The 16,702-nt window shown below is 38.2% G+C and overlaps 1 long non-coding RNA gene across 1 annotated transcript in view; it reads left to right on the forward strand.

The window, feature by feature from the left end:
- LOC135201291 (uncharacterized) overlaps nt 1-16,702 on the forward strand; it is a 303,738-nt gene that overhangs the window by 42,880 nt on the left and 244,156 nt on the right. The window lies entirely within an intron of this gene.

Consider the following 16,702-nt stretch of genomic DNA (forward strand, 5'->3'; position numbering starts at 1 on the left):
GAAAAATCATATCACCCAAACCGAGAGTAAATAGCGAGCACCGATTTAGCTGATATGGTCCAAATTAGCTCGGTATAATAATGGGTTTAAATATTTGCTAGTCTTTATTGACGTGTTTTCCAGATATCTACAAATTGTTCCCTTGAAAAAGAAGGTTATCGAATCTACCGAATTTTTGGGAATTTCACGTTTGAATAGCGATGAGGGTAGGGAATATTATAACAAACACGTCAGGGAATATCTAGATAGTAAAAATATAAAATTATATAGCGTTTATTCGAGAGAAATAAAATCCTCTATAGCTGAAAGAGTCATAAGGACTATTAAGGGTCGTATATATAGATATCTCACACATAAGAATACCTTAAAAATACATTAACGTCTTGCGCGACATTGTTCAGAGTTATAATCATACCCCCCATAGAAGTTTGGGTCGCACCCCGCAAGAGGTTCACGCGTTAACGGATAGAGATGACATTGAACGTCAATTCTCGAGCATGTATAAAAAGGCTGTTCTCGTTAATCCTCCGCCATTTCGCTCTGAATGTTGGAGACGTTGTACGTATTGCCGATGAGCGTCGCAACGCAATTTTTAGGAGGGGATACAATTCAAAATACTCTGGAAATTTTTAAAATCCGAAAAGTGGATACAAGGCAAAATCCGGTCGTATACTTCTTGGAAGATTTAGCGGGTGAAGAAATAAAGGGCGTATTTTATCGTGAAGAATTAATTCGCACAAATCTACCAGAAACGTATGATATACTATTCTGGGAAGGAGGAGGAAAGATAATAAAACTCAATATTACGTTCATTGGAAAGGTTATCCGAGTCAATTCAATTCTGGGTGTTGTGAGTCTCAAATTGTACGGATATGACCGTAAGCAACCTTTAATACGTAAAAATAAAAACTTTATTTTATTCATCTCTGGTTTATCACCAGTGAAAGAAGTAAAGAAAGTTATTCCCATCTTAAACGGTGGTTTGTGTCTACTCTCTCGGAAATTTTTAGAAATTTTCTTTGTGGTAATCTAACTCAAGATAAGAAGTTTATTAAACACTTAAGAAAATTGTAGACGAGAATTCATCTTGTGTCCTTGAAAACAACGTCCATATCTAAGAAGAAAAATATACTGAAAAGTCGTAAAGGGGGGACTATTCTATCGGTTTTATTGCCTATTGCTGCGAGTTTGGTAGGGAGTCTTTTTAATTGAAAATGAAGGAGTTTTACGTTATCCCTGCCATTACCTATGAGAGGTTAATGAATAGAAAAGAGGTTGTGATGGTGATATTAATAACCTAGAGGGTACTGGCAAGTTGGATACGGCAGCTGTTAGTAGTAGCGGACACGTCTCCCTTAATATCCAAAAACCACCTATGCCGGCTATATCGCTCACGGGACCTCCTCCTCCTCCTCTCCTCCCCCGCCTATAGAAAATGTAGGTGCAGTGACTGGAGGGGGAGGAGGTGGTAAACAACGCCCCCATTACATTGAAAACAATTAAAGGGGGACATGACTCGCAAAAGAGCAATCCCGATTTAACAGGTATTATTCCAATATTTTTAAAGAACCCCAAAAGTCATACGTTACGGCTTTTGTTAAGCACTTACAAGATTCTAAAACGGTTGAATGGAATGAACGAAGGAGATTAACTCATCCGCTCGCAGGTTATAATATTTTAGATATAGCTCGAGAATTTCAAGGGAATAAAAAAACCCACGTTGATAATATTTCGAATTATCGCTACTTCATTGAAATGGCGGGGGTTAAAGATTGGATGTTAAGGAATATAGCCATTAAAAAGCAAATCGAAACGTGGCGAAATATGGGGAAAAAGGGAGGAGGAGGGGGAAGAGGAGGAGGAGGAGGAGGAGGAGGGGGTGGGAAGGTGAGGGCGGGACATGCGAAAAACAAGATGGCGAGTGTGTGGGTGGCTTATTAACATTTTAGGAACAATGATATCGGAGCTGTTTAGTCACGTGATACTGATTTTTGATAAAATGAGTCATGTGTGGATGACTTGAAGGATTGTCACATCAAGACGTGAACTCTCGCCATGGCTTCATCAACCTCTTCGCACAAGTTAGCGAAAAACTTGTTAGCTAAATTTAAAAGCTTTGAGGTGTTAGATGAAAACGTCGTCGTCTTCGATACACGGTCGGAAAGTGCTGGGAGAAGATGTTTGTGGTATATACTAAGGGGTGTGATGTCAAGGAAACAGGTTTAGAAAATATATAGTAGCCGTAGTATGTTTCGTTGAAGTATTGTTTTGTTTTAAAAAGCGCATGCGCATATTATCGCGTTCGTGTTTGTACAGTTTTTTTCTAATGTATGTATTTGTATGGAATATTAATTCATTCCCCTGTATTTAGGATTGGTTATAAATATAAAATAACAATTCCGTCTGTAATTTGATTTTTCAACCTCTTTCAAACTCTGTATAATAAATAAACAACAAAATTGAAATGTGTACCCTTTGTCCTTGTGTTCGCCACCTAGATTATGACTCAAATTCTATGAAAATAAAATTTCACGTTGGCGTGGGAAGTCAGCTGGGCAAATATTGGCGATAAGGTCTCGTTTCTTCATATGTGTGTGTGTGTGTGTGCGTGATTCATCATCAGATAACATTGACTCTGATATGGTTATTGGGGGAGATATCACATGTGGATGAAGTCAGTCGCCAAATATCCTTTTATCATGATACTCTGAATATCTAAACAGCTGTGTATATATATATATATATATATAAAACAAAATGTAACGGCTGAGAGAGGGAGGAGGGAGGGAGGGAGGGAAGGGAGGGAGGGAGGAGGGAGGTAGGGAGGGAGGAGGGAGGGAGGGAGGGCGAGAGTATATTCGCAATGTGCATATATAAATTTAGAGATTTTATAGGAGGAGGATGAGGTAAACGTCCCGGTTACTTTGAAAACAATTAAAGGGGACATGAGTCGCAAAAAACAGTGAACTGAGTCTATTTGGGGTCAGGGTGGGGTCAAGTTTTATTTATTCCCGTAGAGTTACGTGACATCACAGGGGTAGAAAAGTGGAGTCAATTTGGGGTGGGGGTTGAAATGTTGGTTTTTATTCCCTGAGAGTTATGTTGACGTCACAGGGGGTAGGAAAGGTGGAGTCAATTTGGGGTCAGGGGTTGAAAGAATGGTTTATTCCCGAGAGTGTGACGTCACAGGGGGTAGTAGGAAAGGTGGAGTCAATTTGGGGGTCGGGGTTGAAAGAATGGTTTTATCCCAGAAAGATGTTATCACAGTAGAGTTATGGAGTCACAGGGGTGGAGTTAGTGGAGTCAATTTTGGTGAGTGAAATTTGGGGTGGTTTTGAAAGAATTGGTTTTTATTCCGGAGAGTTACGTGACGTCACAGGGGGTAGAAAGGTGGAGTCAATTGGGGTCGGGGTTTTTGAAAGAATGGTTTTATTCCCAGACGAGTACGTGACGTCCTTTCCATGTGGATAGAATAGGGAGTCAATTTGGGGTGGAGGCGGGGTTGGGAAATGTTGGTTTTTATTAGGAGAGTTACGTGACGTCACAGGGGGTAGGAAAGGTGGAGTCATTTGGGTCTTTGAAATTTGAGAATGGTTTTATCCCAGAGAGTACGTGACCACGTCACAGGGGGTAGGAAAAGTGGAGTCAATTTGGGGTCAGGGGTTGAAAGAATGGTTTGATTTTTTCCCCAGAGAGTTACGTGACGTCACGGGTAGCATAGTGGGAGTCAATTTGGGGTGAGGGCTTGAAATGTTGGTTTTTATTCCCTTATAGTTATGTGACGTCACAGGGGTAGAAAAGTGGAGTCGATTTGGGGTTAGGGGAGGCCACGCCCCCTAATATGAGCTCATGTACGTACATGAGCTTGTAAGACAAATGGAGTCAATTTGGGGTCAGGGGTGCCACGCCCCCCAGAATAGTGGAGGGTTGAAAGGATGGTTTATTCCCTTATAGTTATGTGACGTCACAGGGGTAGAAAAGTGGAGTCAATTTGGGGTTAGGGAGGCCACGCCCCCCTAATATGAGCATGTACGTACATGAGCTTGTAAGACAAATGGGAGTCAATTATGAGCTCATGTACCGTACTGAACTTATCATACATATGGAGTCAATTATGAGCTCATGTACGTACATGAGCTTATATACAAATGGAGGGTCAATTTGGGGTCAGGGGTGGCCACGCCCCCCAGAATAGTGGAGGGTTGAAAAGATGGTTTTATTCCCTTATAGTTTATGTGAACCGTCACAGGTGTAGAAAAGTGGAGTCGATTTGGGGTTAGGGGAGGCACGCCCCCCTAATATGAGCTCATGTACGTACATGAGCTTGTAAGACAAATGGAGTCAATTATGAGCTCATGTACGTACATGAACTTATCATACATTGGAGTCAATTATGAGCTCATGTACGTACATGAGCTTATAATACAAATGGAGTCAATTTGGGGTCAGGGGTGGCCACGCCCCCCAGAATAGTGGAGTCTATATGGGGTCAGGGTGGCCAGCACCCCCCAGACAAGTGGAGTCTATATGGGGTCAGGGTGGCCACACCCCTTTTGGGGGTTTTGGGGGTTGTGTCCCGCCCCTTTTTAGGCCTCACGTACGTACATGAGCCAATCAGGAGGGGGGAGGGGGGGTAGCCACGCCCCTTGGGGGGGGGTGGGGGGGCGGGGGGCGGGGCTAGAAAAGTGGGAGTCTATATGGGGTCTTTTCCTCTACTCCTAGCTACAATCCCTTTCATTCCTTTTACTGTATCTCCTCTCATATTCTCATCCTTCCATCTTACTTTCCATAAACTGCCACCAGAAGTTGTAAACAGCAACAGTGTAGAAGAGTTTAAAAGAAAGCTAGACAAAATCATTAGAAGGACACTGTGAATGCTGAGTGAAACCTGCTCCTACAGATAAGTGAGCACACGATGTCTCCTCGGATGGACTAACAAGTCTTTGAGACATCGTAATCCTTGTAACTCCTGTTAACCCTGTCCTACGGTTTTACTGTCAGTTTCCTTGTCAGCGCTGAATGACCTCATAGGTCCCAGGGCTTGGCCTTTGGCCTAAATTCTGTTCTATTCTTGAAGTTCATAATTGAAGGGAAGAAAGATTTTACCTATGTTTAATAAATTTTTACATCTAATAAAATGAATAAATAAAATACTATCGACATTAGAAGAGAGTTAGCACAGAGAAAATATAACATGATCATGAGAGTCAGAGGACGTTTGAAAATTAACTGAATGCCTAGTGTCATTACCAAAAATTGTTACAAACGAGAATGTGATCCGCAATTAAAGCAAGAGAGGGGCAGGAAGGAAAATGTAATACAAGTACAAAATTGATAGAAATTACCGGCGAAATGTAATCCACAATGAATGCAGGAAAAAATGCAATTCAAGCACAAACTTAAAGGTTACTACTAAAGAGAATGTAATCAACTAAGAAACAAGAACTCGGTAATAAAGAAGTTGTAATCCAAGCACAAATACCAATATAGTTTACCATTGAAGCAAATGTGATACAAGCACAAATACCAGTAAAGCTGACCACTGAAGAGGATGTAATCAAAGTAGAAATATAAAAAACGTTGACCAACGAAAATGTAATCCACAATAGAGCAAGATCGCAGGAATAAACAAAATGTAATTCAAGTACAAGTGCCATTGAATTTTACCACTAAGAAAATTGTAATTTGTAATTGAGGCACAAATGCCAATAAAGTTTACTAGTGAAGAAAAGAAAATATAATTGAAGCACAAATGCTAATACAATTTACCGCTAAAGAAAATGGAGTCCAGTGCAGCCCAGCACTGAATACAAAAAAATATTGTAACATGAAGCTCAGAAAATGTTAAGAAGGCCAATTTCATTTTGTGAGCCGGAAAACGGTCATAGAAAATGTGATCCAAAAAACATTACGAAAGAAAATGTTGTCCAGTATTATAAGTCATAAATAAACTTTACCCAGGAAACTGTAATCCACAATGAATCAGAAAGCGTCGATGAAGACACGGTAATTCTGCAAACGAAAAACTTTACGACGGGTAGTAAGTATGACATCCAGTAGATTGCTTGATTGATTCGTTTACGCTATCTGTCATTGCAAACCAGAATTTTTGTTATGAATATTTTGAGATTAAGAAAAATTAAATTGGTATATTCCTGATGAATCTCAAAGTAACATTCAGATGAAAATGGCAATAAAAAAAAGTTACGAGTAAGATAAACGAAGATTTCAAAAAGGGAAATAATAATAAACGCACCTTAGCTTCAGAACGGAAGAGGAAAGGATAAGAGAATAAAAACAAATTTATGCGACTGTAAGTGAGAAATAAGGACTTCAATTGGATGATGTAAATGAGACCAACGCGGCGTGGAGAGAGAGAGAGAGAGAGAGAGAGAGAGAGAGAGAGAGAGAGAGAGAGAGAAATTATTAAATCTTTGGAAAAAGGAGGAATTGAATATAGTGTTAAGAGAAAGAGAACGTTAGATACCTATCTAAAATATGTAATCCATGGGGAATGTGAGGGAATATTGAACAATATTCTGAAAGAGAGAGAGAGAGAGAGAAAGAGAGAGAGAGAGAGGCAAAATGATTAAATCTTGAAATTAAGAGAACTTGAATAGTGTTTTAAGAGAACGAGAGCTATAGATACATATCAAAAATGCAAAAATGTTCAAACCATGAGAGAGAGAGAGAGAGAGAGAAAAGATGTCAAACATAGAAAAATTAGAAATTGAACAGTATTGTACGCAAGAGACAGAGAAAAGAAAATCTTAATTTATTTTGAAATCAAAGGCGACTTGAGAGAGAGAGAGAGAGAGAGAGAGAGAGAGAGACACTGAACAATGTTCCATGCGAAGAAGGAAATGAAGAAAGGAAATGATCTTGTATACAAGATAGATAAAGCGGATATGAGCGTTACGAGGTTGATGCGTACCGGGAGATAGCTATCGATGTAAATGCTAATTAGCGTCTGTGTGTGTGTGTCATAGAGAGAGAGAGAGAGAGAGAGAGAGAGAGGAAGGGTGCTAGTTTGTTCGTGTCTTTGTGTGTCACAGGTAGATGGTGTTTTTTTTTTTTGCTTGCATGTGTGTATGTGTGCGTTTGTAAGAAAGAGAGAGAGAGTGTGTGTGAGATTGTCTTCATGTTTTGTCATGGATAAAAACCCAGCGGAACTGAAGTTTGCAAATCAGGAGTTCGACAAGTTTTATCTGTTATTATCACTGACGGAGTGACAGTCCTCCACTGCTTGGACAAGATCACAAGATCACACCACTTCATCTATGACAGCAGACAACGTCAAAGTAAACAACTCACCCAGAAAAGAGCGAACACTAACCAACGGGATTCATTGACTGATCGTTTTTGAATGCTGGCTTTGCAACGAGCTGGACCTCGTAAACCGAATATGATACTAAATAGCCAGTCTCATGTAAGGGACGAAGTAAATACGACTAAATAAACAGCGAAAAACAACCAGAAGAGAATCGGATCCCACTCGAATGGGCGGAATGACACGTAAGTCCGCATAGAAGACAAAGGGGAAAGAGAAAAAATATGATAAACGGAGAAATCAAGAAAGGGGCAGATGGCTTGAGTTAAATGGAAGAGGAGAACAAAAGGCCGGCGTCCCGACAGATGTCAACTGAATGATGAATAGAATTCATGTAAATGCAAATGACACCGGGGCCATTGCATGGTAACATAATAAGACAGCGGAGAGGGAAGGAAATTGAAAAGGACCCCGTTTTGTCTTTTCCAGTTTTTATGGACAATAAACGAAACACTACAGTTAATTTCCAATGTATTTTTTTTTTACAGTACTAAAACGTTTTCTAAGAGATGAGATTCCGAGGCAGTGGTGAAATGAACGTTTAGATTATTTATTCTTTGGATTTTTAAGAGAGAGAGAGAGAGAGATATTTCAAATTTGGGACAGATGGTGGAATTTTAATGCATTTAAAACCAAGCTCTCTCTCTCTCTCTCTCTCTCTCTCTCTCTCTCTCTCTTCTCTCTCTCTCTCTCTCTCTATCTCTCTCATCTTTATATATATATATATATATATATATATATATATATATATATATTATATAATATTATATATATATATATATTATATATACACATATGTGTGTGTGTGTGTGTGTGTAGACAGACAGGGAAATTCTAGATGAATTTATTTGCCTTTTAGTCTTTTACGTTAGAAGACTTGAGACCAGTTTATTTGAAATTAGCCACTCGGCTTAACATATTTACCTGAGAGAGAGAGAGAGAGAAACGTAACTATCAATGTATTTAAAATCAGGCATTCTGGTAGACTTATTTATCTTTGAGAGAGAGAGAGAGATAGGAAAACTTAGCGATCATGTATTTGAAAGCAGGAATTATGCAAGACAAATTAACCACAGAGAGAGAGGAGGGTGTGTGTGTGCGTGTGTTCGGAGGGGGGAGGAGTTAGGGGTTGAGGGGGTGGGGGGTTCGTGTTAAAGTCATTATTTGAAAATGCAGGAAGATGAGCAACCATAAATTTGTCGGAAAGCAAGGCCGTAAGCTGACTTTATGCAGATCGCGAAACCGTAGCCGGAGGGAGCTTCATTCACGACGGCCGCAGTCGGGATAATTTGCTCCTTTGATTAATCTCTCGGTATTAAACTTGTTAAATGAAGATGTACACCTCTGGATTTTGCCTCCTGTGTGTGTGTGTGTGTGTGTGTGTGCTTTTCGTATTTTTTTTCACCTTATGAAGGCTTATTTTCGTGTCTTATTCTTTTTATATTTTGCTGTTATTTGTTTGATTTTTCCTTTGAGTAATTTCTCGGTATTAAACTTCTTAAATGGAGATGTACCCTCTGGATTTTGCCTCATGTGTGTGTGTGCTTTCGTATTTTCTTCACCTCATGAAGGCGTATTTTCGTGCATTTTTTTTAAATTTGTTTTTTTAATATTTTGCTGTTATTTGTTTGATTTTTTCCTTTGATTAACCACTCGGTATTAAAGCTTTCCGATTTTTAAATTATATAATCACTCTTGTTTTTTATCATATCATGTTCTCGTCCTGACTTCCTGTTTATCTTTTTTTTTTTTTATTCTTGTATCTATTGCCATAGTCTCCACTGTAGTTATTATTACAAATTACTTTCTTCAGATAATTCCCAATCAGTTTGTCAGTCACTATGTTCTTTAGTGTTATGAATGGAAATTTTCCCATTTTTTTTAATATATCATGTTCTCGTCCTGACTCCCTATTTATCTTTTTTTTTTTTTTTTTATTCTTAACTCTATTGCCCTGGTTTCCACTGTAGTCATTGTTACAAATTACTTGCTTCAGGTAACTCCCAATCAATTTGTCAGTCATTATGTTCTTTAGTGTTGTCAATGGAAATATTTCGTCACATCTCATAGTCAATTTCGACGATTTTAACCAGCTTTCGTATGCAATTTCTTGGAACTAAGTCGTACAAGTATTTATGAAGTGTAAAGAAAGTCGGGGGTTTTGCGAGCGTTTTTTAAGAAATTAAAAAATGCTCGCAAAACTTCAGTCTTTTTATACACTTCTTCATAAATACTTGTACGGCTTAGTTTCAAGAAATTGCATACGAAAGCTGGTTAAAATCGTCGAAATTGACTGTGAAATGAGATGAAATATTTCCATTCATAACACTAAAGAACATAATCAGATTTTTGTAATATACATAGATTATGATGCTTTTAGTCATGTTACGCCAGACTACAGAAATTCTGCCTTCTTGGTCATATAGTACCATGGATGTACTTTGTTAACTTCGATACTGATCTCATGACCAAGATTATCACTACGCTCCATCAAGAAGACCCATTCGAACTATCAAAAAGTAATAAAGATAAGTTCAGTGATAATTCCCCGCATGCAAATGATGTTACAAATAGGGAAAGGGTCAATTAACTGTTATTTGTCAGAAAAATGAATGATGACGTTGCTATTTTGAATACATAATTGACGTCGAAACGGTGATGTGGTCATCTGTGATGCGGATCTTGATTTTTTTTTTTTTTTTTTTTTTTGTTTTTTTTTTTTTTTTTTTTTTTTACCGAGATACGATTGAAGTATAGGAAGCATGAAAGACGACAAAATATCTCCGTTTAAAGAGGGTTTGGTGGTCGGGAGAGCAGAAGCAGGAAACTCGTTTTGATGAAGTGATTAATGCTCGTAAAAACTTTTCACATTTTTGAAAAGGAAAGGATTAAGATGTTGGAGAGTGAAAAGAGCAATAGAGAGCTAGGGTGACAGCTGATTGCTGGATCGTTTTAGTATGCGAAAACATTTTCTTTGTATAAAGTTAAGTATATCTTAGTTTTACCAGACCACTAAGCTGATTAACAGCTCTCCTAGGGCTGGCCCGAAGGATTAGATATTTTTACGTGGCTAGGGACCAATAGGTTACCTAGCAACGGGACTTACAACTTATTGTGGGATCCGAACCACATTATATCGAGAAATGAATTTCTATCACCAGAAATAAATTTCTTTGGTTCCGTGTTGGCCGAGCCGAGAATCGAACTTCGGACCCCCGGATTGGTAACCGAGCGCGAAATCCACTTTGTATAAAGCTCACACACATATTTCGCCCTACATTCGGAATGAAAATGTTTTGTCACATATCAAAAGTACAGTGTAGTACCTTCTTCAGTTGAACAAACTGTCTTACAGTAAAGCGAGAGAGTGCAGAAGGGCGATGGACTGACACCCATTTTTGTCAATCAATCGAATTCTTTTTCTCAGCTTTCATAATAATTAAACAAATCTGCCAGGATTGCAGAGACTTCATCCCTTAATATGCGGTAGATAAAAGGTACTACTTTCGTCTTAAATCGTGGCTCTCTCATTATCTCTCATGTGATACGAACCTTTCAGGAAGTTTTGAGGTGATTATAGTCGTAGCTAAATCACCAAATTATTTGATTAATATGCAATTGGCTACGAAAAAACTGCTTTTAGTTTTACAAGTTTTTTCAGGAAGAAAAAAATCTTTAAAAGGTGCAGCATTGGTTGAAAGGTGCAGCATTGGTTGAAATATTTTCTTTCTTTTGTAAGTGATATGTATTTCTTTTGAAAAACAATATGCCATAACACTTGATCTCCACTTGAATGTATATTTCTAGGCTTCTTCGAATTGATGGAAATGGTTTTTAAGGAAAATAAGCTTGATTTCCCTGACAAAGTCCGTAACATAGTTAGATCTTGCTTGGACGAGCATCAGTAAAGAACATTCTGATGGATATAAAAATATAGGCCACTGTAGAAGCTAAATGAACATAATCAAGAAGAGTGATACCCTCCATACGTGAATACTTTCAAGGGAAACTGATATATAATATCAACGTTGGATAAAGTTGTTGCAAGGCAATTCACAGCCTTGAATTGGAAAATCAAAATGCTTCGAGCCTTGGGGTTCTAGTGCGGAAGGCAACTAGTATGAAGATAGTTACGGAAATTAATAATAAACAACATGAGGGAAATAAGGAAAATTAAATAGAAACAGACGAGTAATGTATGTAATGAGAATTGTGGGCATGCTCGGCAAAGAATTATTTACGCCCAGTTTTACCTTCAGAAGTTCCAGCGATTCGGGTACACGACCTTGACTATGGACGATAGAAAAGTCGTACATCCTGTGACCGATTTCTGACAATTCTAACCATATCGAATCAATGTCCGAGTGAGCGATGTACTCCTGAACCCCGGTAATCTTCACGTCAGTGTGATGTCTGCTGCTTGACTGGTATAGGGAGCGAGAAGAAGATTCTCTGTCTCTGTTTCTCCGTCTGTCTCTGCTTCAGAGTCAATTAAGGGAAATAGGATAAATATAAAGGTCTGGACACGGAATCAGATGACTTCCTGTCACTCCGGTCCGGCGAAAGGAGGAAGAAGAGACAGAGAGAGCTGGTGGGCCAGAGGTGACTTGGGGCTTGTGCGTTGCAAAAGACAAATGAATTCTCATATGTTGCACGACAGTTACTCATTTCATAGCTGGAAGGCTGGACTGGAGTCGACCGTTAGGTGATTGTGTTAGCGCGCATGCGTTCTCTGTCCGATTGTCTTTCTGCCTGTTTGTCTATTAAGGTGTAAGTATTTTATGTACGTTGCTCGTTTTAGGCAAGTTTGTCTGTTTGACATCGTATGTAATTTTGTTGTCTCTGATTATTTTTTTTTTTCACCAAGTATCAGATTTGAATTTATGTTTGCATTCAATATTGATATATTATTTAGATCCATATAACTATATATATATATATAGTTATATATATATCTATATATAATATTATTATATATATATATATAGTTATATATATATATATCGTAGTAGTAGTTAGTAGTAGTAGTAGTAGTAGTAGTAGTATGTAGTAGTAGTAGTATGCATAAATTCTTTTTGAAATCTATTGTAAATCTATCTATATCTATATAGTTATATATATTATTATAGTAGTAGTAGTTAGTAGTAATATAGTAGTAGTAGTAGTAGTAGTAGTAGTAGTATGTACTGTCATAAATTCTTTTTGAAAATCTATTGTAATATTATTATATATATATATTATATATATATATATCATATATATTATATTATATATATATATATATAGTTATATATATATGATATAGTAGTAGTAGTAAGTAGTAGTAATAGTAAGTAGTAGTAGTAGTATAATTTTTAACTAGTGTAAATGATACATTCTTTTTTATCGATTATAAATAGATAATATATATATATATATATATATATGTATATTTATATTTTACACAGACGTGTAAAAAGACTCATTGGACTAGCCACAAAAATAATGAAATCATAAAGAAGCATGATTGGTTTACTCAGCTTCCCTAGACCTCTCCCTAGTTGATAATTACAGCACCCCTCACTCACTCTCTTTCTCATCGCCAATAACGCTAATGTCTCATATTTAGCAAAGTCCAAATGATGTCATTCCGTCATTTTTCGTATAAGACCTAATCAAGTCCCTCATTATACCAGCCGTTCTGATCTCATAGTTTTGTGTGCTTTTTTTTATTGTAGTTGTGTTATTTTTAGGTCTCTAAAGAATGTGAGATATTTTTATGTCCTATACAAAAGTTGATTCTCTCTCTCTCTCTCTCTCTCTCTCTCTCTCTCTCTCTCTCTCTCTCTCTCTATATATATATATATATATATATATATATATATATATATATATATATGCGTGTGTGTGTGTGTGTGTGTGTGTATACCTATACATAAAAATGTACATATATGCACCAAAAATTATTGCGCATTGAAACTCTCTCTCTCTCTCTCTCTCTCTCTCTCTCTCTCTCTCTCTCTCTCTCTCTCTCTCTCTCTCTCTCTCAGTGAACCTGGATTATTAAGCAGTGTAGCAATTTACGACTTATATGACCATTAAGGGACGATATGTCAAAGTGCCATCGAAGAACACGAAATATTCACGCCCATAGAAGTCGACATCACAAGTGACGCGATAAATCATCATTATCGGGTAACTGGCAACCTTGGAAGACTCGAAAACGAGCGTCCGACGACGATGATTATAGGCCTAAATAATCACGGCCATCGATTACGGCGACAAATTACTGATTAGTAACTAAATTGCCTTTGTCGCATCCCCAAGTCGTTGCCATCGGTTTGTCGTATTGTCGTCATTAGTATAATAATATGGGGGGGGGGGGGGGGGGGGGGGGGGGTGTGGGGGGGGGGGGGGGGGGGGGGGGGCGGGGGGGGGGGGGGGGGGGGGGGGGGGGGGGTGGGGGGGGGGGGGGGGGCGAGTTACGTCACGCGAAGGCGGAAGGAGAGACAGATAGACAAACAGAGAGAGAGAGAGAGAGAGAGAGAGAGAGAGAGAGAGAGAGAGATGACTATCCCAGGTGATGGCAGACGTCAGGAAGGCGGAGTCAGCTGATAGCTGGCACCTCCCTGCTGACAGCGTTCATAACTTAATACTACCACCTCTACTGCGCTGTCTACATATATCATAATGGTCCCCGAAGACCTGGGATGACGAAGAAAGAGGGAGGAAGGGAAAAGAGGAAGAAGAAGGAGAAGAAGAGATGTATGTGGTTCGTGAGAGAGAGAGAGAGAGAGAGAGAGAGAGAGATGCCAGGGGAATGATTGATAGTGGTAGAGGGAGTAATGAGTTCTGGGATTAGAAAATCAGTTCTGACGTTTGTGAAAGCGATTAAGAACTGGAAAGAACAAGAAAATAAACAAACCTGATTTATGAAATCATCAGATATTTATGTAAAGAATTATTACCCGATTATATTTTGTACGAAATAATATGGCATTACAAAGTTTCAGGTATCTAACATAAGGTGTTCTCTCTCTCTCTCTCTCTCTCTCTCTCTCTCTCTCTCTCTCTCTCTCTCTCTCTCTCTCTCAGGAATGAATTGGTACACCTGGTTGTTGGTCGATCGTTGTTAGCGTGAGGGATCAATGCTCTGTTTAAAATGTTTGCTGTCGTATCATAAAAACTGTAGGGTCTTGACGGAGAATTTTACTCCTGACCAGGGTGAAGCCTCTTGTCAGATATTCTCTCTCTCTCTCTCTCTCTCTCTCTCTCTCTCTCTCTCTCTCTCTCTCTCTCTGCGAAGAAGATGAATAAAAGAAGAATAGAAATAGGCCCTCTGAGAATTGAAGGGAGATTAACGAATGAAAAAAAGGAAATTTGCAACATACTGGCAGAACGATATAAGAGAGAATTCACCCCTAGAATAGATAATGAAGATAATGATATAGAAGTAAGGGACGAAAATAGTGAATATCTAGCTGACATAGAAATTAATGAAGCTGATATTGTGCAGGCAATTAATGAAATTAAAAATGGAGCTGCTGCAGGGCCTGATGGAATCCCTGCTATTTTGTTAAAGAAAGTAGTTCATTCTATCGCAAAGCCACTTGCAATATTATTAAGACAAAGTGTAGATACAGGCAAGATTTATGATGAGCACAAATTAGCATATATCACCCCTACTTTCAAAAGTGGATCAAGACTTGAGGCAAGTAATTATAGGCCTGTGAGTCTAACATCACATATTATGAAAGTGTATGAAAGGGTAATGAAGAAAAATATTATGAAACATTTAATAAAAAATAATTTGTTTAATATAGGACACACGGTTTCGTACCCGGAAAAAGTACACAAACCCAACTGTTAGTCCACCGTGAGAACATATTCAAAAATATGAAAAGCGGAAATGAAACAGATGTGGTTTATCTAGACTTTGCAAAAGCTTTTGACAAAGTAGACCATAATATATTAGCAAAGAAAATTAGAAAACACAATATCGTAGATAAAATAGGAAGATGGTTAAAAGAATTTTTACACAACAGAAAACAGATAGTTATTGCAAACGATGAGAAATCGGATGAAACCAAGGTAATATCCGGTGTGCCACAAGGTACGGTGTTAGCTGCAATACTGTTTGTTATTATGATTGAAGACATAGACAGTAATGTTAAGGATTCGGTAGTGAGTAGTTTCGCTGATGACACAAGAATAAGTAGAGAAATTACTTGTGATGAAGATAGGAACGCTCTACAAAGAGACCTTAACAAAGTATATGATTGGGCAGAGGAAAATAGGATGGTATTTAACTCTGATAAATTTGAATCAATAAATTATGGAGACAGAGAAGGAAAGCTATATGCATATAGGGGACCTAATAATGAGACAATCACAAATAAGGAAGCAGTTAAAGACCTTGGTGTGATGATGAATAGGAACATGTTATGCAATGATCAAATAGCAATTCTTTTGGCAAAATGTAAAGCAAAAATGGGAATGTTGTTACGGCACTTCAAAACAAGAAAAGCTGAACACATGATTATGCTTTATAAAACATATGTTCGTAGTCCACTTGAATATTGCAATATGATATGGTACCCACACTATCAAAAGGATATTGCACAAATAGAGAGTGTACAAAGGTCCTTTACAGCTAGAATAGAAGAAGTTAAGGACCTTGACTACTGGGAAAGACTACAATCATTAAAATTATATAGTCTAGAAAGGAGAAGAGAACGCTACATGATAATTCAGGCATGGAAACAGATAGAAGGAATAACAGAAAATATCATGGAACTAAAAATATCAGAAAGAGCAAGCAGAGGTAGATTAATAGTGCCCAAAACAATACCAGGAAAAATAAGGAAAGCACACAGGACATTAATCCACTACGCACCAGCATCGATAATGCAGCGTCTATTCAATGCGTTGCCAGCTCATCTGAGGAATATATCAGGAGTGAGCGTAGATGTGTTTAAGAATAAGCTCGACAAATATCTAAACTGCATCCCAGACCATCCAAGATTGGAAGATGCAAAATATACCGGAAGATGTACTAGCAACTCTCTGGTAGACATTAGAGGTGCCTCACACTGAGGGACCTGGGGCAACCCGAACGAACTGTAAGGTCTGTAAGGTAAGGTCTCTCTCTCTGTTTATATGTGATTCCAAGCGTCTAAATGTCACATGAGATAATAACTAGAGAAAAAACATGTATGATTTTGTTGGAAGTGTGAAAGAAATTCTCTCTCTCTCTCTCTCTCTCTCTCTCTCTCTCTCTCTCTCTCTCTCTCTCTCTCTCTCTCTCGTTTATTTGAAGGAGGGGAACCAGTCTTTACCGGGAGACTTGCATATTTATTATTTGTCTGTAGCTGGCAAACCATATTGTGTAAT

The sequence above is a fragment of the Macrobrachium nipponense genome, chromosome 28, assembly GCF_015104395.2.
Source record: "Macrobrachium nipponense isolate FS-2020 chromosome 28, ASM1510439v2, whole genome shotgun sequence".
NCBI lineage: Eukaryota > Metazoa > Arthropoda > Malacostraca > Decapoda > Palaemonidae > Macrobrachium > Macrobrachium nipponense.